This window comes from Malaclemys terrapin, chromosome 3 (genome assembly GCF_027887155.1).
Source record: "Malaclemys terrapin pileata isolate rMalTer1 chromosome 3, rMalTer1.hap1, whole genome shotgun sequence".
Taxonomy (NCBI): Eukaryota; Metazoa; Chordata; order Testudines; family Emydidae; genus Malaclemys; species Malaclemys terrapin.
Window position 1 is genome coordinate 31,471,789 of NC_071507.1, and position 20,993 is coordinate 31,492,781.

The following is a 20,993-nucleotide window of genomic DNA, read 5'->3' on the forward strand; positions in this document are numbered from 1 at the left end:
ATCAAAATTTCCAGGTTTAACCAGGAAAGAATTGGACTGCTCCTCCTCCTTTTCCAGTACTCTCCTCCTCCTCCTGCACCCTCCCCCCCGCAAAAACTCACAGTAAAAAAAAAAATGCTCTGAAGTACTGCATAATAATCAAGCGACAAAGACAAAGAGTCCTGTGGCACCTTTATAGACTAACAGAAGTATTGGAGCATAAGTTTTCGTGGATGAATACAAAAGCTTATGCTCCAATACTTCTGTTAGTCTATAAGGTGCCACAGGACTCTTTGTCGCTTTTTACAGATCCAGACTAACACAGCTACTCCTCTGATACTTGACACAATAATCAAGTTATTCTCTGTTGTTGCATTTCTGTGTAGTGGCCACAGAGATGTGTGATCTCAGACAGGAGAGAAGGTGATCTCCCTGACTGAGAGGGACGGTTGGGGCATGATGACACATACTGTTAGTGAGGTCTACGCTATGAAGACAAGAGCCCTGCCATAGAATGTCTTCATGTACAATGAGAAACCTCTGTCCTTATAAATTGGAATGGATTGGTAGCCCAGAAGTAAAGTTACCATTAGCATTTGGATATACCCTCATACTTTGATCCTATCTTAAACTTAGAATAATTTCCTCTAAAGTGCTGTTTCCATTAAGAACCCAACTATTATAGATATCCCTAAATTATCATCTTTAAGACTGTAGCATGATCGAATGGCCTCCCTCCGCCTCAAGAGCAAGGGACCACTACACTCTCCCTGGTGGGAAGAGCCAAATCCACCTCACCCTCCTCACCGGAACCAGTACCAGGGTGGGACAGGAAGTATAAAAGGAGAGTCCTAGATCTTAGTTGATGCTAGGCCATGGGAGGGAGTGGATCTTTTTTCCAGGGAGCAGAGTCCTCTGCAGGATCCCAGACAAGCTCCTGACTGGACCAATGCCTTGAAGTCAGAGGAGACAGAAGACCCTGAAGAGGGACTGAAGTGGCTGTCACCTGACTGTGAGATGACGAGACCGAGCCCCCACTTGTCAGAGTCTCAGTGACTAAGTGGGATAGGAAGTAGCCCAGGGGAGCTGGACCTTGAGACAGCTGCACTGCTGGGAAGCGAGGCAACCTGGTTCAGTGGCTTTCTCTGCTGACCCAGTGGCAGGACTGCCTGTCACTAATAGGTCCCTGAGCTGGAACCTGGTGTAGTAGGGTGGGCCTCCCTGTACCTCGCTAGCTGCCATCCGATCCCACCCCTGGAGTGGCTACAAACTCATTCTAGGCCAAGAGGCATGTTGATTACTGTCTGCCCCAGCCAGATGGCTCTGGGTTAAAGACTCTTTGGGTTCTGTCCCACCCAGAGGGCCAGAGCTTCCCCCTATAGACTATTTTTTTCTGTCTGCATTAGGATTACTGCCTGTCCAGTTTTCACCCAGACAATCTGGGTTTCAGCTTCTGTGTCCGGGTGCCATTTCACAAGCCCTGAGGTCTGGTTTTCTTGATCTGGGGGGCAAGAGGCAGAGCAGGGGGTGGGGCCTAAAGGGTCCGGTTACCAGCCATTAGAAAGATGACAACCTAATTTATGCCTATAGTGAGGCAGAGTAGCCTCCCTCCCCCTCGAGAGCAAGGGACCACTACAAAGACCTTCCTTGACTTATTACCTTGGCCATTTCTAGCACTTACTTATCAAAAAATGTAAATTACTACATTCTGTAGTTAGAGGGCTTGATGTGCCAGCTTTGTTGCAGCTGGCAAATCCCTTAAGAATAGTCATGTAGGCAAGGCAAATCCCTATCTTCTCTGCACCATAGATGGTCTAGCCCCATAACTAGAGGTGCCACAGGCTTTCACACCATCACAGATCAAGCAGCACCTGCTTGTTTTCATAACTACCACAGGCTGGTGCCTATATGCTCCTCCCATTAGGGGGACTTTGCTTATACACAGTACTAAATACATAAATGTTGTGAGAGAGAAATGATATACATAGATGTCTTAGAAAGAGAACCACAGTGACTGCTGAAGCACATCACTGAAATCCATTCAGTAAAGAGGGTTAAGAGTGGGGATACACATTTTTGACATCGAATGAGAATTTCTGTATTTTTTGTTCTAGCTATACAGATGGTTTAACTATCTATGCTATTGTCACCCCTTCTGAGCCAAGAACATAGCCAAAGCTCAGGGCCCTGGCGGCTATTTCCATTGGGAGGAGAAATTGATGATTGAATCAGATATCCGTTGCAATCCTGTTTACATACCAAGAATGTAAAAAGTCTGTTTCCCTGAACGCAGGAGGAAACAGTAATAGTTTCTTTGCTCTTTGCCTCAGCCCCTTTCAGCCAGCACTTGGCCCCAAAGCTCTTCTCTAGGCTTTTCTTCAGGTCACCTTCTTTGTTTCTTCAGGCAGTGTATGGAGCTTCCAGACTGCTTTTTTCACCCCTCCCCCTTTTTTTCCCCCATCTCTCTCAAACACTCATGCAGCCTTTGGGCCACATGGTTCAGCTTCTACTCAACCTTGTCCATGTGCTTGTATTTCAGGTACTACTGCTATTGTTTCTGCCACCTGGTTACAAAGGCTTCTTTATATTTATCCTGAAGAAAAGGCGGCTGTTACTCCCAACCCATCATAAGGTTTTTCCCAACCCAAAATATTATTCTGAAAAGTTTTCCCTTTTCAAATGTAGTGGGCCAAATTCTGCTCTCAGCCTCCATGAGTGAGAGTCACATGGGACTCTCAGACATCAGTTGAGTTCCACTGGATTTACTCTTTTAAAACTGAGAGCTGCAATTTTCCAACACTTTTTGTTAAGTTATAACTTTGCCATGACCCTCTCTCTGTATTTAATATGCACACTGTAGATATAAGAATAAATTGTATATCATATAAAACCTCTGTTTCATCCTCCTATCTCTATTATACAGCTCCTAGCTGTTGCTGTCTCCTATCATGAGCAAAGGAATTCAGATAAAATAAATGACCTGCTTTTTCATCCAGAATTTCCAACTGAACCTTTTTTGAAGGACTGTGAAAAGGTCAGACCACTTGTCCTCCCTACCCCTGTCTACCCCCATATTTTTCCTCATTTACAAGTGTCACTGCCCTTCCTGGTTCTGACTGGGAGCAGAAACAGAAGTGTTGTAATACATGTGGAGGGGGTGAAATAAGGAGCGTCCCTCCATTATCTGTCCTCTTAGCCATCCAGTTCCCTGTGGTCTTTTACATCAAACCTTCTTTAAGTCACAGCCAGATAAAAATAAGACTACTGCAGCTCTTTAATGCCAACTTGGCAGGCACTTTATGACTAATACCAGTGTTACAGTATACCAGATTCTTTCATAAGCATTCAGGAGGAGTACTCCATGAATCACTTAATGTAGCAAGAGTCTGCCAAAAGCCAAGATCCAAAACAGATTTCTAATTTTTTTAAAATTAAGTTCAATTCCTTTTCCCCATTATTTCTTTGGAGAGTAGGAGATGGGTCATCACTATAGATCCTGCCTTCATTATGAGGTAATTGTTTCCTCCACTTTATTTTGTTGGTATTGACAGTATTTTTCAGGCTATTATAGTTTGACCATTTCAAAGATGTCGTATGTGGCTTTTGACCATCTCTTCAATTAGAATATGGTGAATCTTGGCTGTTGGGAGGCAGGGGGAATAATACAATACAGAATTCAAAAAGATGATACTTGAACAAGTGAAAAGTGATTCAAGTTTTTAAGAAAAGAACTTGGGACTTTGAGACTAGAATTTATCATTTTTTATTAATTCATTTTATAACGGTTTTAGCAACTAGCAAGTATTGTAGCTGTCAAAAAACCTGTACGTTTTGAATGAATAAATAGTAAATAAACCTTGTTTATCACATTTTTTTGGAAATTAAGAAGGTACAGGTATCTAACTGACCAGTAGCGGTACAACTACAGGTTCTCTCACTGTCTATGCATTAGCAATGTCTAGTGCACAAATCTCTCGTTAAAGGTTTACAAACACTATTATGGAGTGAGAACACACAAAATGTTGTTTTTACCTGCATTATGCAAATATCATACAGAACATTATCACATGGCTTTACCCATAGAAACTCCAATGGAAGACGACACACAAAATTACAGACAGATAGATTAAAAATCTGATTTTTAAAGAGCAAATCTGCCACTGTGAAACAAAAGCCTTGTTTTCACTAGCAACAAAGACATGTTCTTACCTCGTATTAGCTACCATGTGTTTTCACATGCATTAGCAGGTTGAAGTAAGCCCTAGGCTCCCTCCCCAGAGTCTCTACCTGGACCTGCTAACACATGTGAAAGCTACAGACTGCCTTATGTTCACTTGGATTTTACTTAGTGTTACATGTTAGCCAGCTCAAGATCAGAACACACCTTTTATCCTAGGAAAGGTGCATCCTGACAGGGCTAGATTGTAACTCCAGGGGAGGAAAAAGCTGCCCCACACCAGGAGCAGACCAGAAAATAAATTGTGACTCAGTGACACTCCTCTCCACAGTGAGATGGGAGCAGAGGAGGAACTACCATATATATTTGTTCATAAGCCAAATATTTTTGGTAAAAAAGTGAAGCATCAAAGAGCAAGGGTCGGCTTATAAACAGGTCTACACCAAAATTTGATGATTTTAAACTCTATAGAATCATTTAATTGAATAGCTAATACATTGTCATTTTGTTTACCTGAAGCATCTGCGGGCATGGAGCCCCTGAGCTGAGGGGCTCCATGCCTGCGGACACTCCAGATAAACAAAACGTCCCGACCCACCAGCAGCTTACCCTGACAGGCCGGGAGCCAAAGTTTGCTGATCCATTTATTGATGTCAATACTGCAGCCTTTTAAAGTTGCAAAGGCTTTGTTTAGTGGACTATATTGGCTTGAAATGAATACTAAAAGAGCATTGCTGCAGATCTGCATGACATTTGACCCATGCATTTCACAAAGAGCTACACCTTACAAGCCAATCAGGAAAATACAATGAACGATAGTACTATAGCACTGGTGTCAGTCCGCTACTGTGTAATTTGATCTCTTCGTGCATTTCTATCAATGGACCTCGTAAGTCTATATGAAAATATAACACACAGAAGCTATGGAATCTCTAATAAAATTTAAATAGCCTGTTATCGCCACAGACATACCAATCTACAGGGCTGCTTTGAAATAAACAAAGAACAATAATAATTTGACAGTGAGAAAGCAGGTGATATTCCTATATAAAGTCATACAAAATCTATAACTATAGTAATAATAATCTATTTTCATACTAGTATTTAAAATGAACAACAGTGAAATCAAAAGAAAACGGTTTGCTTATCACGCAGTGTTCAAACTGAAAGTTGTTGAATATGCATAAGCAAACAATAATTGCCCCGAATGGTTAGGTAGTTCTGTATAAAAGGACATAGGAGTTACAGTGGACAAGAAGCTGGATATGAGTCGACAGTGTGCCCTTGTTGCCAAAAAGCCTAATGGCATTTTGGGCTGTATAAGTAGGGGCATTGCCAGCAGATCGAGGGACGTGATCATTCCCCTCTATTTGACATTGGTGAGGCCTCATCTAGAGTACTGTGTCCAGTTTTGGGCCCCGGACTACAAGAAGGATGTGGAAAAATTGGAAAGAGTCCAGCAGAGGGCAACAAAAATGATTAGGGGGCTGGTGCACATGACTTATGAGGAGAAGCTGAGGGAACTGGGATTGTTTAGTCTGCAGAAGAGAAGAATGGGGGGTATTTGGTAGCTGCTTTCAACTACCTGAAAGAGGGTTCCAAAGAGGATGGATCTAGACTGTTTTCAGTGGTAGCAGATGACAGAACAAGGAGTAATGGTCTCAAGTTGGAGTGGGGGAGGTTGGATATTAGGAAACACTATTTCACTAGGAGGGTGGTGAAGCACTGTAATGGGTTACCTAAGGAGGTGGTGGAATCTCCATCCTTAGAGGTTTTTAAGGCCTGGCTTGACAAAGCCCGGGCTGGGATGATTTAGTTGCTGTTGGTCCTGCTTTGAGCAGGGGGTTGGACCAAATGATCTCCTGAGGTCTCTTCCAACCCTAATCATAGAATATCAGGGTTGGAAGGGACCTCAGGATGTCATCTAGTCTAACCCCCTGCTCAAAGCAGGACCAATCGTCTAGGATACTGAGAACAAAGGGCTTTGCTTCACTATACAATATACTGGCAAAAGCTGATCTCCACTAGGGGATTTTGCCTGTATAGCTATACTAAAAAATTTTTTCTAGTGTAAGCTAGGCCTTAGTAACCTCATTCTTTATGTAGTGTCAATTTAAAAAAATACAATTGTTTGAGTATATGTGTGAAACTTAAAAATAATACAAAGTGAATTAACAAGTGTTACTTTAAAAATAAATGAACAAACAACCTGAGCTGTTCAACACTTTTACAAAATAGTAATAACTCCTGCATTCTTCCCCAGAGGAAAAGCCTGAGGAACATGAGGGCTTTCTAGTATGCTCCATAGGTTTATACTAGACCTGAGAGACCTGTTCATAATTAGTATATGCAACACATTTTGCCCTTTTTTCTGTTCACACATTATAATCAGATTTTCACTTCTCCATTTCAGGGTCTTCCTCCTGCTTTAGCAGTCCTCTAGCTGGGGCATCTCTCCTGGTCTCAGTATCTTCCCTACAGGAACCTTTCCTCAATCTCTGCCTGAGCTATCACACTTCACTGCAGCCTCCTGCTTCTCCTTATAGGGCAATTGCCTGATTCATCTCAGCTGTGGCTCCTTAATTATGAGGGCTAGCTGGTGGCTGGCCTTCTACCCCTTAGGAAAATAAATAAAGATATCCTATCTCCTGGAAGGAACCTTGAAAGGCCATCAAGTCCAGCCCCCTGCCTTCACTAGGCAGGACCAAGTGGTGATTTTGTCCCAGATCCCTAAGTGACCCCCCTCAAGGATTAAACTCACAACTCTGGGGTTAGCAGGCCAATGCTTAAACCACTGAGCTATCCCTCCCACCCTGTTACAAGCTTAAGAGAGAAACTCCAGTTATCACATATACATAGTGCCTCCTGCACTATTTTCAGTCTCTGAGTTGATTTGAGCCATAATATGAAGCAGAGCATTTTGCAGTAGTCCAAACTCACCAGCAAAATCCTCATCCACATTAACTAGATTAAGAACTGGCTAACTGACAGATGTCAACAATGGGGAAATCAGCACCAAGTGAGGGGCTTTCTAGTGGGGTTCTGCACAGATCAGTTCTGGACCTGATACTACTGAATATTTTTATCAAAGATCTGGAAGTAAATATAAAATCATTGTTGATGAAAATCTCTGGATGATACAGATTGTCAGAGTGATAAATAATGAGGCGGTCAGGGCAGTCATATAGAGTGACCTGGATCATTTGGCAAGCTGGGCCCATTCAAACCAAATGCATTTCAGTACAGACAAAAACAAGGTCATACACCTAGGAACCAAGAATGCAGCTCATACCAACAGAATGGGGGATTGTATCCTGGAAGCAATGACTCTGCAAAGGATTTAGGAATCACAATGCACAAGCAAATCAACATGAATTCCCTGTGTGTTTCTGTGGCAAATGGGACTAATGTGATCCTTGAATGTGTAAGCAAGGGGAGTATTGAGCAGGAATAGGGAGGTGATTTTCTCTCTATGCAGCACTGGTGAGCAGAAATCAGAATATTGCACCTGGTTATGGTGTCCACATTTTTAAAAGAATATTGAAAAATTAGAGAGGGAGCAAAAAGCCATAAAAATAATTCAAAGGCTAGAGGAAAATGTCTTACAATGAGAGACTTAAATAGTTCAATCAGTTTAGCTTATCAAAAAAAAAGATCAAGGGGTGATCTGATTATAGTGTGTAAGTACTTTAATGGGCAGAAAATACTGGATAACAAAGTGTCACCATGCCTCAGTGAGTCACAGCTGAGAATACCAGATTCAGGACAAACTGCTGAGAAATAGGGCAAACTCATCCCAAACTGCTGGTTATTCTACCATCAGATATACAAAACCAGTAACAAAAGTAAACTTCTGTCTCACCACACTGGTTAACAAGAAATCAAAAATGAAGTCTCCTTAAGCATTCCAGCACTCATTTCACCACCCAGAAGCTTTATGATGAGTGGTTATTTAAAACCAATTTCATCATACAAAGAGTCTTTCTGATCCCAAGAGATCAGCCACAGAGCTAATTGCTGTTGCCAATCCTTTAGTATCTAATATCTAACGGTTTATTTATAAGAGAAAAGAAAGAGGAGGGAGTTAAAATGATTAAGGAAATCAAATACATACAATCATTGCAGAGTTCTTGTATCAGGTTTGAAGCAGTGATGGAATAAACTGTGGGCTTGTAGAGTCTATGGTAACTTCCAAAAGATTGGAAGATCCTCAGTCCATTGGTTGGAGACCAAAGATCTCCAAAGTCCTGAGATCAGAACAGGAAAGAGGAAAAATGGAAACTCTTGCAGAGTCCTTAATACCTTTTCCCAAATGGAGGATGTGACGCTCTGTACCTCGGGGGAACACCCTACACCTCCATGATCATCTTTATAAAATGATTGTGTGGTATCCAATGCAAAGTTTGTCTTGTTGGGTGTCACTATCTGAAGGGGGATTCCAAAGAGGATGGAGCTAGGCTGTTCTCAGTGGTGGCAGATGACAGAACAAGAAGCAACGGTCTCAAGTTGCAGTGGGGGAGGTCTAGGTTGGATATTAGGAAACACTATTTCACAGGTGAAGCACTGGAATGGGTTACCTAGAGAGGTGGTGGAATCTCCATCCTTAGAGGTTTTTAAGGCCCGGTTTGACAAAGCCCTGGCTCGGATGATTTGGTTGGTGTTGGTCCTGCTTTGAGCAGGGGATTGGACTAGATGACCTCCTGAGGTCTCTTACAACCCTAATATTCTATGATTCTAAACCCAGCCCAGCCTCACCAGAACACAGGACGCTGGCCTAGGCAACAACAAAACAATCTATTGGACTCTCGAGGGAGTCACCTCATTTTCTTGGACTCTCAGGGGAGTCACCCCCTTTTCTTTGGTCAGTTTGGAACTGTGATGATGTAATGCTCACCTGACTCTGAAGGGGGCTGGGGCAAAGCCAAGAGGGAAGAAAGGACATGATAAAAGGGAGAGACATTTGCCATGCTCTCTCTCTTCCACCTACATCTACAGACACCACACCAAGTGACTGAAGTGCTGATCAAAGGGGAGAGCCTGGCTGAAGAGCAACTATCCAGCCTGTGGTGAGAAGCATATAAGTTTGTAAGGGCATTGAAAGTGTTAAGATCAGCTTAGAATGTGTTTTGCTTTTATTTCATTTGACCAAATCTGACTTGTTATGCTTTGACTTATAACCACTTAAAATCTATCTTTCATAGTTAATACATTTGTTTGTTTATTCCACCTGAAGTAGTGTGTTTGGTTTGAAGCGTGTCAGAGACTCCCCTTGGGATAACAAGCCTGGTACATATCAATTTCTTTGTTAAATTGGCAAACTCATATAAGCTTGCAGCATCCAGTGGGCATAACTGGACACTGGAAGACGGAGGTTCTTAGGGTTGTGTCTGGGATCGGAGGTAATGGCTAGTATCATTCGGTTGCACAATTCAAGGAGCAGCTTACATGCCAGAGGCTGTGCGTGAACAGCCCAGGAGTGGGGGTTCTCACAGCAGAGCAGGCTAAGGATGGCTCCCAGAGTCAAGGATTGGCGTGACCTAGCAGATCACTAGTCCAGACAACACCAGAGGGGAATGTTACAGAGGGGATGCTTTCATTCTTAGGCCATGTTTACACTACATATCTTACAGCAGCAAAGCTGTAAGTTTCCCATATAGCTGCTCTTTGCCATCAGAAGAGAGCTCTCCTGCAGGCAAAATAAAACCACCCCCAATGAGCGGCAATAGCTTTGTCCCCACTGACAAAGTGCTGTCCACAGTGGTGCTTTTCATCGGTAAAAATTTTGTCGGTCGGGGGAGGAGGGGTCAAAAGTTTTACCGACAAAAGTGCAATATAGACATAGCCTTAGTTTGTGGGAAACTACAGGCACAAGATGGAGTTCAGGTTCACATAAGCAAGTCACATGCCCCTTGATGTTTCAATGACTCAGGAGGAGCCATTACCCATATTTTGGCTGAAGCATCCACAGGAAGGCTCAACTGGGTGGAGACAAGTTTCTTCGGATCCATTGTGAGAGCTAAATGGTCCATCAACTTAAGTATCTCATTCACAATGTGCTGTCTGGCTTCAATGTTAATTTTACCTGGTAGGTGTTACTCAGGAATACAGCATATATATAGGATGCCAGTATACAATCAATATCAGTGGTTGTGGAGCCTTCCCATAAGTGGGGGGACATGGGGCCCGTGCACCCTCTGTGGCTCCTTCCGCCAGAGGCCCTTCCCCTGGCCAAGGCGGAAGCCAGAGCGGGCCGGGAACCGCGGACCCCCCACCTGCCCAGGGGGAGGGAGGCTGAGAGCAACGGTCCTTTTTAAAAAAAAAATCTTGGGGAAAAAAAAACAGATTTCCAATTAAATGAAAACCATAAAAAGAACAGGAGTACTTGTGGCACCTTAGAGACTAACAAATTTATTAGAGCATAAGCTTTCGTGGACTACAGCCCACTTCTTCGGGTGCATATGGAGTGGAATAAATATTGAGGAGATTTATTCCACTCTGTTTGCATCCGAAGAAGTGGGCTGTAGTCCACGAAAGCTTATGCTCTAATAAATTTGTTAGTCTCTAAGGTGCCACAAGTACTCCTGTTCTTTTTGCGGATACAGACTAACACGGCTGCTACTCTGAAACCTGTCATGAAAACCATAGACTTCCATAGGAGCAGGATCAGACACCTCCGCCCCTCCCCGATGAGTTTTGATTATACACAAACAGCCATTTAGTTCAATAAGATATATACATTGCCCATAAGTTTACAAATAAAGGCACTGAATCCATTTTGCAAAACAACAGTGGGTAATGTTTTAATTTATCACACTTTAGCTTTAGTCAGGCAAACTAAATTGTCTACAAATGCCAAGTAAAACTTTGTAACTTTGTTCTGCCAGAGCAAGTTATCTGGTTATGTGTTTAAACTAGCAAGTAAAATCTTATTCCTTTTTTCATTACGATTAATCTCTATGGTAACAGATTGGAAAAACACATTTGTGCCTGAACTTGCATGTTTTCCTTATAATTTTGCTAGGCGAGTCTAAAATTGTTTTGGTTTTAATGCACCACATACAAAATGTAATTAAAAGGATTTTAAGCATGTTTTGCAAAAGGAGTTTATGGGGAAACTATTGCACCTAAATTGGCAACCTTGTTAGCAAGTTTCAATACAACATAAAGTAAAATGGCTGAAGTGCTATACAAAGCCTCTATTACAGAGCTTTATAATGGAAAAGCTGAGAGAATCTGAGTTACAGCAGCATTACCAATGCTACTGTAATACTGACAGGTCTATTGCTTCTTGCTCCAGGCTAGGATTATAGCTTTACTCAAGGGCTTTCTGTTTGAGAACATTTAACATAAGCCTCCCATGACAAAGTAGTAGAGGAAAGAACCCAGAATTGCACTGGCTAAAACATAATAGTTCAGTGCTTCTAAAAAATGAGAAGCAGGCATTCCTAAGGGAACACTGACCTCTTCCAGGACATGCTCAGGCAAGTCCAGCAACAATGGTGTTTTGATGCTGTGGATAGGGGCCACAAACGATGCTAGATTAGGTTGATGGAATGCAAAAAAAAAACCCTAACATTAATTCAACATTAAAGATGAGAAATCAAATTCTCATAAGTGAGGAAATTCAAGGATTAAGATTGCTTTCCCCTGTTAGCTCAGGCACATTGCATCTCACATAGTTTACTAAAGAAGCCCATAGAAAGTATCATACATTGGAGCTTTACATTTAAGATGGAACACAGGAATAGAACATACTGCAGAGCAGATCTTCAGTTGCCATAAATCATAATATCTCCATTGAAACTGATTCACACCAGCTGAGGAGATGTCCCCATTTTCTATGTATTATGTGCACTGAGGATTATTTCTGCAACATTAATTTCTCCAAACTCCTGACTACTTTGTTTCTCCTGCTTAATTCTGAGTTAGATAGGGATTTGGTTTTTGTGGTTTCTGCATTTAATTAGCATGTTTAAGGCAAAAAAATCTAAAATTATCTGGCTTGGGATGCAGATGGGAGAAGGGCCATGAGCCTGCCATATACTTACAAGTAAGCAGCTCCAAAGCAGAGCTAGCATGTAGCAATGTCTGATCTCCAGTGGGACTGTACCCAGCCTTATGCTCATGTTTGTAAGGAAGTGGAGGCTTCTACCACACACTTAGATACCTCTGAATAGGCTCATCTGAGCCCTTAGCATAAACTGGAGATGTGCCTAGCGAGCACTCACAGTGATGTCTTCATTCCTCCTATGTTTCATTGAACAACAGTCTAACTTTTCCATGAATCTTCTAGGTGCTTAAACAGGGCAAGCCACATGCTTATATATATATATATATAAATGAAGGGGAGGTGGGTAGCTCCCTTTCATGAACACCCAGCCAGCCAGTTAGCTATAAAGTCCCTCTTGGTGGCTGTCCTCTGCTTGCTTTACCTGTAGAGGGTTAACAGAGTTCCCCAGGTAAAGGAAAAGGAGTGGGCACCTAACCAAAAGAGCCAATGGGAGGCTAGAACTTTTTAAAATGGGGAAAAAAACCTTCCCCTTTTTCTGTTGTTCTCTGGAGAAAGAGACATGGAGCACCAATGCTATAAGCAGGAATGCTGTGTAAGTCTTGAACTAGGTATGAAAATTCATCTTCCGTACCTAGAAGAAATCATTGGACAGGGAAGGTTTAAATAGATGCGATCAGGTTTATTTCTTTATTTTCGCTTCTGGATCTCCTCTGTGCTAACCCCAGATGCTTTTGTTTGTTTGTAACCTTTAAGCTGAATCCCCCAAGAAAGCTATTTTCGGTGCTTAATTTTTTGGAATTGATCTTTTAAAATCTAGCAAAAGCCTAAGTTCCAGATGTATTTTCTTCCGTTTTGTTTTTAATAAAATTTACCTTTTTTAAGAACAGGATTGGATTTTTGGTGTTCTAAGAGGTTTGTGCCTATGCTGTTTGATTAGCTGGTGGCAACAGCTAATTTCCTTTGTTTACTTTCTCAGCTCTTCCCTGGAGAGGGGTAGGGCGTGAAAGGGGTTGAGGGTACCCCACAGGGAGGAATTGCCAAGTGCTCCTTCCTGAGTCCAAGGGGTTTTTTTGCATTTGGATGGTGGCAGCGTTTACCAAGTCAAGGTCAGAAAAAAGCTGTATCCTTGGGAGCTTAATACAAGTGACCAGTATTAATTTTTAGAATCCTTGCGGGGCCTCCACCTTCTGCACTCAAAGTGACAGAGTGGGGATTCAGCCTTGACAACATATATCAAAAGCCAAACCAAGCCCTTAAGTGATAATGTAGCACTTTTGAGTGTCTATTATTGTGCTATGTTTGTGCTTTAATTAGGACCACAGGGGAAATGAATACATGTATCGGGGGCTATGGAAAATTTGCCCCATTTTCCAAAAGGAAAAAGCTTCCAGTGCATGTTTTAAATTCCAGGCCATCTGTGAAGTGGGGCTGCTGTCACTTCCCCATAGGGTAGTTGGGTGAAGGACTCTGTGCCAGTCTTAGACTGGTGAAGGTGCATGCCTGTCTGCTTTTGTCACTGCCTTTGAAGCAGACATGAGGGCCGTAGAATTTCTGCTGCAAGGAGGGAGCTGAGAAGTAAACTAGGGAGGACACACCATAAATCAGTTATAATTTAAATATATATTTAGCACTTATCCAAGTATTTGATACAATAATATAGATTTCATTTTCCTTCCCTTACTTCATCAAAGCTTCTCTTTTTTCCTTTCTCATCCATTTTTGTTTCTTTCCCTCATTGCTCTAGAGAAGGAAGGAGAAGCACTCTGCCTTGTATCCTGGGGAATCCTACATTTAGCTGTGTCTCACTTACATCGATCTCTGCTTTATTTTGCTTGTCTCCCTTTTTTTTTTTTTTTTTTGTTCTCCCTCACAATCTGCTTCTCCTGAGGATGATTCCATATCTGATAGTCTAAGGCAGTGGTTCTCAACCTACTTACCATTTTGGCACACATGTGCAGCTCTCTATGTGTAAGTGTAACGCTGGCAGACCCCGGTCATTGGCAGGCAGGAGCCTCTACAGTGCATAAGCCTCTACAGCATGAGCTAAAAGCCAACTGGCTGTTAGCTAAGGCTGTAGAGCAGACTCAATCTCTTTCTCTTTAAGTGGTCTCGGTGCCACTAGGTGGGACAGAACACCACACCCAGAAGGTGTGTTGGTTACATAAAGTTAAGATTTTGTCACGGATATTTTTAGTAAAGATCATGGACAGCTCACAGGCAATAAAGAAAAATTCACGGTAGCCCATGACTTGTCGGTGACTTTTACTGAAAATATCTGTGACAAAATAGGGAGGGAGAAGGCTCCAACGCCCATCGCTGCTGGGGCTCTGAGGTCCACCACCACTCATGGCAGCTCAGAGGGAGCATGGCATGTGTATTACCACCCTCACTTCCATGCTGTTGCTAGTGGTGCAGCTGGGCTGAGGCCCGGAGAGCATGACTGCGGAGCCTGCCTGCAAAGATGGGGAGCTCTGCCCAGTACAGGGAGCCCCCCAAGCCCAGGGCTGCTCCCATGCAACCAGTCCTACTACCCAGGGACTGTCTCCCATGCACCCAACCACTCCCCAGACTCCCCCCCAGCCAGAGAATGCCCCCCATCATCCAACCTCTCTGGGACTGTCCCCCCAACATCGGGCTGGCACATGCACCTGCCCTGGATAGACAGGGTGTTCTGTCCAGGGCAAAATGGCCCCCTGAGGAACTTCCCCACAGCATTCAACCCCTTCTCCCCCATCCAGGGACTGTGCCCCAGTATCTAGCCCTCTATTCAGGGACTGTGCCCCAGCCACCAGTTCCCCCACCTAGAGTCTGTCTCCCATGCACCAGCTGCATCCCTGTCCCCATGCCCCAGCCCCCTGTACTCCTCTCCCCGTGTCCACTGGTCTCCTGCCATAGCTTAGGGTTATAATAATTAATGGAGATATCCCATCTCCTAGTACTGGAAGGGGCCTTGAATGATCATTGAGTCCAGCCCCCTGCCTTCACTAGCAGGACCAAGTACTAATTTTGCCCCAGATCCCCAAGTGGCCCCCTCAAGGATTGAACTCATAACCCTGGGTTTAGGAGGCCAATGCTCAAACCACTGAGCTATCCCTCCCCCCAACTTTCTAATTGCACAAATCTGAACACCCCTCCCCTACCCTGAGGCCCCACCCCTGCCCTGCCCCTTCTCAGATGCCCCAACCCCACTTGATCCATCCCGCCTCCCTCCATTGCTCGCTCTCCCACACCCTCACTCATTTTCACCGGGCTGGGGCAGGGGGTTGGGGTGAGGGAGGGGGTGAGGGCTATGGCTGGGATTGCGGACTCCAGAGTGGGGCCAGAAATGAAGCGTTTGGGGTGCGGGAAGGGGCTCCTGGCTGGGGCAGGGGGTTGTCATGTGGGGGGGGGGTGAGGGCTCTGGGCTTGCAGTGCAGCCTCTGGGTGAGGCCAGAAATGTGGGGTTCAGGGTACAGGACACCTGGTTGGGATGGGGGGGGCTCCAGCTGGGGTGTGGGCTCTGGGGTGGGATGAGGGGGTTGGGGTGAAGGAGGGGGCTCAGGGCTGGGGCAGGGTGTTGGGATGTTGGGTGTGTGTGGGATGCACGCTCCGGGAGGGTGTTTGCATGCGGGAGGAGACTCTGGGCTGGGGCAGGGGGTTGCGGTGCGTGGTCCTGGCAGCGCTCCCAGGAAATGTCAGCCAGGTCCCTGAGGCTCCTAGGTGCATGGGTGGCCAGGGAGGCTCCATATGCTGCCGTTGTGCCCACAGGTGCTGCCCCTGCGGCTTCCATTGGTTGCGGGTTCCTGGCCAATGTGAACTGTGGAGCCGGCACTAGGGGCAGGAGCAGCTTGTGGAGCCTCCCTGGCCACCCATGCACCAAGGGGCTGCAAGGACCTGGCGGCCGCTTCCAGAAAACATGCGGAATTAGGGCAGGCAGGGAGACTGCCTTAGCCCCGAGCCCCCACTGTGCCACCAACCATACTTTTAGTAGCCCAGTCGGTGGTGCCAATTGGAGCTGCCAGGGTCCCTTTTTGACTGGGTGTTCCTATTGAAAACTGGCAACTCTACCACAGCTGCACATAGGTCAGCCGAGCAGCCTGCCCTTCCCACCTGCTGCTGTGGTCCTAGTGCTGGGAAACTTGCTCCAGGCAGGATCACTGGACCCACAATCCTGCAGGGTGGGAGGGTAATGAGCACCCTGACCTCCTGCTGGGCCCAATCTTGTAGGGGGGGAGGGAGCTGACATCACTGAGTCTGATCATGCCAGGGAGCTGACACTGGGCCCGATTCTGTGCCACCCCATTTTTCAATACCCCACTGGCTCTGCCCCCAGGGCAGGTGCCCCTCGTGCTCTGGCCTAGTTATGGCCCTAAATATGTCACATGGGCCACAGCTGTGTGCTGATTGGGCCGCAAGCAGTCCACAGGCCGTGGGTTGAGAACCACTGGTCTAAGGTGTCAAAATCCATTTACCCCTATTCAATAAAAGATCCTTCATATAAAGATATCAAATTAGTGTCTAACCCTGACAAATCCATTTCAGGAACTATTTCTGGGGCAGGATATTTGGGGGGTCTTTCAGTTTTACATAGCTCTTCTGACTTTATTCAATAAAGTTGCTATTTCTTTACCTTAATGCTACGTATTAATTCAAGGCTTTCTGTAACACAGCACACAACAATAATATGTGCATAGAAAAAGAATTTCTCTAGCATTTTCCACTGGGATGTTTTCCTCATTTGTTCTGCTACAGCTGATCACAGTTCATGTATGTATTTGTTTTGCATTCCTTGTTGGAGTTTAGAGGGGAAATGGCAGGTATCTGTCCTCCTGTTGCTCAATAAAGAGCTGGATTTGGCAACAGAGAGAATGCTGTAATTCAGAGCCATCATTACAAAGACGTTTGAATGTTGTTGATATCAGGTGTATTGTATACCATACCAAATGACATCTAAAAATGTGATGGCTCTAATTTGGGGGCCACAGTGACATCTACTGGAGCTAGTCAGCTTAAGGCACTGTTACAAAGACATGTAGTTAAGCTTACACAGCCCTTTTTTCTTTCAAAATCAAAGGCATAAAAATTGATAATTCTAAATCACCTATAATCTTGAAAGTTGAGCTACTTATATAAGAATTCTGTGCTTAAATCAGGCTGCAGCGTGTTGAGTTTGGCTCATGCTGAAGAATAAATCCCAATGCTTTTGGCATGCTGCTCTCCTACCCAATGGTTTTCCTCACACTGAAGCTTAAAACTCTAAGCACTCTTGCAGTGTAATCTGAGATAATGTGCACATATGCTGACACCGTCTTCTGTTCATGTCAATGAGAGTGCCACTCCTGATCTGAATGGGAAAGCCGCTAGCTTTCTAATATAGTGTTAAATCCTTCCAAGTTTTCCCATCCATGGATTTTTTTCCTTCTTCTTCAAAGCACAGAGAGTGTTAAAATTCTCCAAATCTAAACACACCTACTTGAGTCTCTCTGGAGCATATCAATAGCATTTAGGAACTTGGAACCAGGTTTCTGCTGGAACTGTAATAGGATTGTAACATTACTAATTCTATTCAATAGCTCAATTTCGCTCTCTTTTTTCTAACTTTTCTACCCTTAGTATTGTTAACTGAGATGTGTCTCTTTGTTGAGGCAAGAGCAAACCACAGAGTTTACATTTCATATGCCCTTGGGTTTTCTTGTTGAAAGCATTCAGTATGTTCTGAGGTATGTATGATGAGAAAGCACCAGTTCAGAGTCTGAACAGTGGCCAGCAAAGAAACTGAGGTTTCCAAAACAGAATTTTTAAAAGTTAGGAATAGCCCAAAGGAAAAGAGAGAGAAGCTAGTATCCAGTTGCAAATCCTGAGAAGGGAAGTAAATGGAGTCTACTGGATGAAGCAGGGTTTGCTGGAGGTCACATAGAAGGCTGGTCATTTGCCCAGTTTATAGAAGGCAGTGGAGGAAGAGATTCCATTGGAGGTCTGAGAAAGGGAAGGAAGAGGTGGGAGAGATAGGTACCCTAGAAACTGAAGTTTGAGGACAGACCTCAAAAGTTTCACAACTTTGGATAAACATCAACAATATTGGTGCTTATATAAATCTTCTTATCTCCTCACTTCTACACCACTCTACTTTCAAAGGACTGTGCAACACCACTTTCCATGCCACCAACACCATGATGGGTCCGCAACTGCTTAAGTCAATGAGAGTTGCTGGCTGTTCAGTACTTTTGAAAATCAAGTAATTTATATAAGCATCTTTCAAATAAATAAAATTAGAAACACCCACTTTAAAATTCTTTGCCTAGCTGTCTTCCTGACCATATAAATGCTCCTTTGCAGAATATACCCTTTACCACTTAATATCGTAAGATAATATTTATTTCAAAATACATTTTGATATCAAATTCCATTATTTTTGTGGATTGTTTATATAACATATTTGGCCAATGAATTAAAAGGGGAGAGGAGGGAGAGAAAAATCCAAAAGGTGACCAGAAAGAGAAGTTTTTGGCACTGTAGTTATTACAGACAGACAAATATTGGACCAGTTCCTCATTCCTTTGACTTCAAGGCAACTATGCCAATTTATGGCAGCTGGAGGATTTGGCCCAAGTTTATAGAGTTTATAAAATTCTTACAAAATCCTATATTCCTACAAAGGAAGGGAATATTTTTAGTAAATTGTAAATCCTCATCTAAATCAGTCTATTCCATTAGTTGCCAAATTTAAAAAAAAATACATTTTGAAACTAAAAAAATTCATCCCTTGACTTCAATGAGACTACTCGTATGCTTAAAGTTAATCACACACGTATGTATATTTCTGGATTAGCACCTAAACACAGATCACTTACCATTTAATGTTACTTGAAGTCTGGCAGAGGAAAAAATTGCTGTTCTATCATTATTTTGTGTAATTTCTTCCCTAAGAAATTAAAATCTTTTCCTTCAAATGGGTGTTCCCTTGGCTGTGTCAATGAATATTAACACTTGGTCACCTTGCAAAAGGGTTTTCTGTTGCTGTAGTTTTCTTTAAAAAAATCTGCCTCACAACTCGATCACTAGAAAGACTAAGCAAATTAGAAGAATTTCACCTGTGCAGGAACAGGTGGGGCTTATATAAACCAGGATGCCGGCAACAGAAGGGGCTGCTGGGAAAGTCTGTAGTCACTCCCTGGGAGAAGGGAGGTGTGTTTGGGCTGGAAAACCCAGAGAGGGGGAAACCAGGAAGGTAGGACAGAGCTCGGGGAAAGGCACTAAGGTTTAGAAGGGAATCAAATTTGACTGATGGTAGAGGGTCCCTAAACTGAAACCATAGTAGAGGATAGGCCTGGGTTCCCCTGCCAGCCACTGAGGAAATGGCACTATGAGGCAGTGAATGGGAAGACTGCCCAGGATTGCTGGAGAAACCCTTTGGTATCCTGGAAGGGGAAAACACATGTAGTGACCTGGCTGGAGGGCTGTCACAAAGAGGAAGCAGCAGCAGCTTGTGGAGCAAAAGGGGCTGCAGACCCAGAGAGAGGTGTAGAGGATGGTGTGCAAACACTGGAAATGGTGTTGACCTCACAAACTATTCTCCAGAGTGACCAGGAGGAGGCACCACCTTAGCAGTGAGTGGACCACCCCATCACAGTGTGATTTAATGAATAAGAGGGGAAAGAGGTGGGGAATTATGGCCCATTATTTGACCTCTTTTCAGAGGAATATTTCCTGAGTGTATATATACCACAGAAATCAGAGTGGCAGTGTGGGGAATAAACCTGCCACTGTACATGAAGTAGCTGATATTGCTGATTCCTATGTACAAACCAGATCATTCAGTGAGTGCAAACCCCAGAGGAAAGGGCAGAAGCATGGTGTAAAGGGCGGACCCCATTTTATCCCTGGGAAAAGGGCAGTGTTGAGTCCAAACACTCACCACCCCAGAATCGATCCCCTTCTGGTAATCATAATTACACACCTCCATCACAGGAGGGTGGTCCAAGAAAGGGATATTCTTGTGGCTCCACTGAGCACCTGAAAAGAGATTGACCTAAGCAAGGGAAATCCAAATATTAACCCCGTTCAGGCCAGGGTAACGCTGCGGTTACCTTAAACACACAACCCCCCAGAGGTGCCTGAAGAGACCCTAGTGAATAATGTAGGGCCTGACTTATTGGCGATTGATAGTTTATCGAAGGTGCCAAGGATGGAGAGACACTGGTGCCAAAATTTCTCTGGTCAGGAAAGACATGATTATGGAAGTTGATGTACTCCCAGGAGAAAAGGTAAAACTCCTTACTTTAGGAAAATTTGAAACCACTGTGCCTTTAGCCCAAATAGAGTTGGAGTGGGAAGGTTTAAAAGATATTTCAAATATCGGTATACTGGCTAGCATTCCAGCTGATAAACAAATTGGTAATATCATGTCTTCATGTAAAGCTGTTAATATTGTGACCCATAGTAGAAAGGTATGACTCTGAGTTCCCAAAAGTGAACACTGCAGAATGAAAGGCAACTGAGGAAGTGAGATTTCTTACCCACGAAAGCTTATGTCCAAATAAATCTGTTAGTCTTTAAGATGCCACCAGGCTCCTGTTGTTTTTGAGGAAGGAGGAGACACCTTTAGCCCTTATTCAGACAAGAATAGTTTAACATCCTCAGGACAGAGATAGGAGAAGATTTTCCCTTACCTGTAACCACTCTCCTTGCAAGCAAAACCCAAACAAATGTTGCTTTTGAATAGGAAGCCGACTCTTCCCTAGAAAGTATAAAAACAGCCATACTCAGCAAAGTGCCAGATACAGAAAACAGGGGAAGATTCTGTGTAGAAAAGAGAAGATTGTACAGGGAAACCCCTGTGGGAGAAAA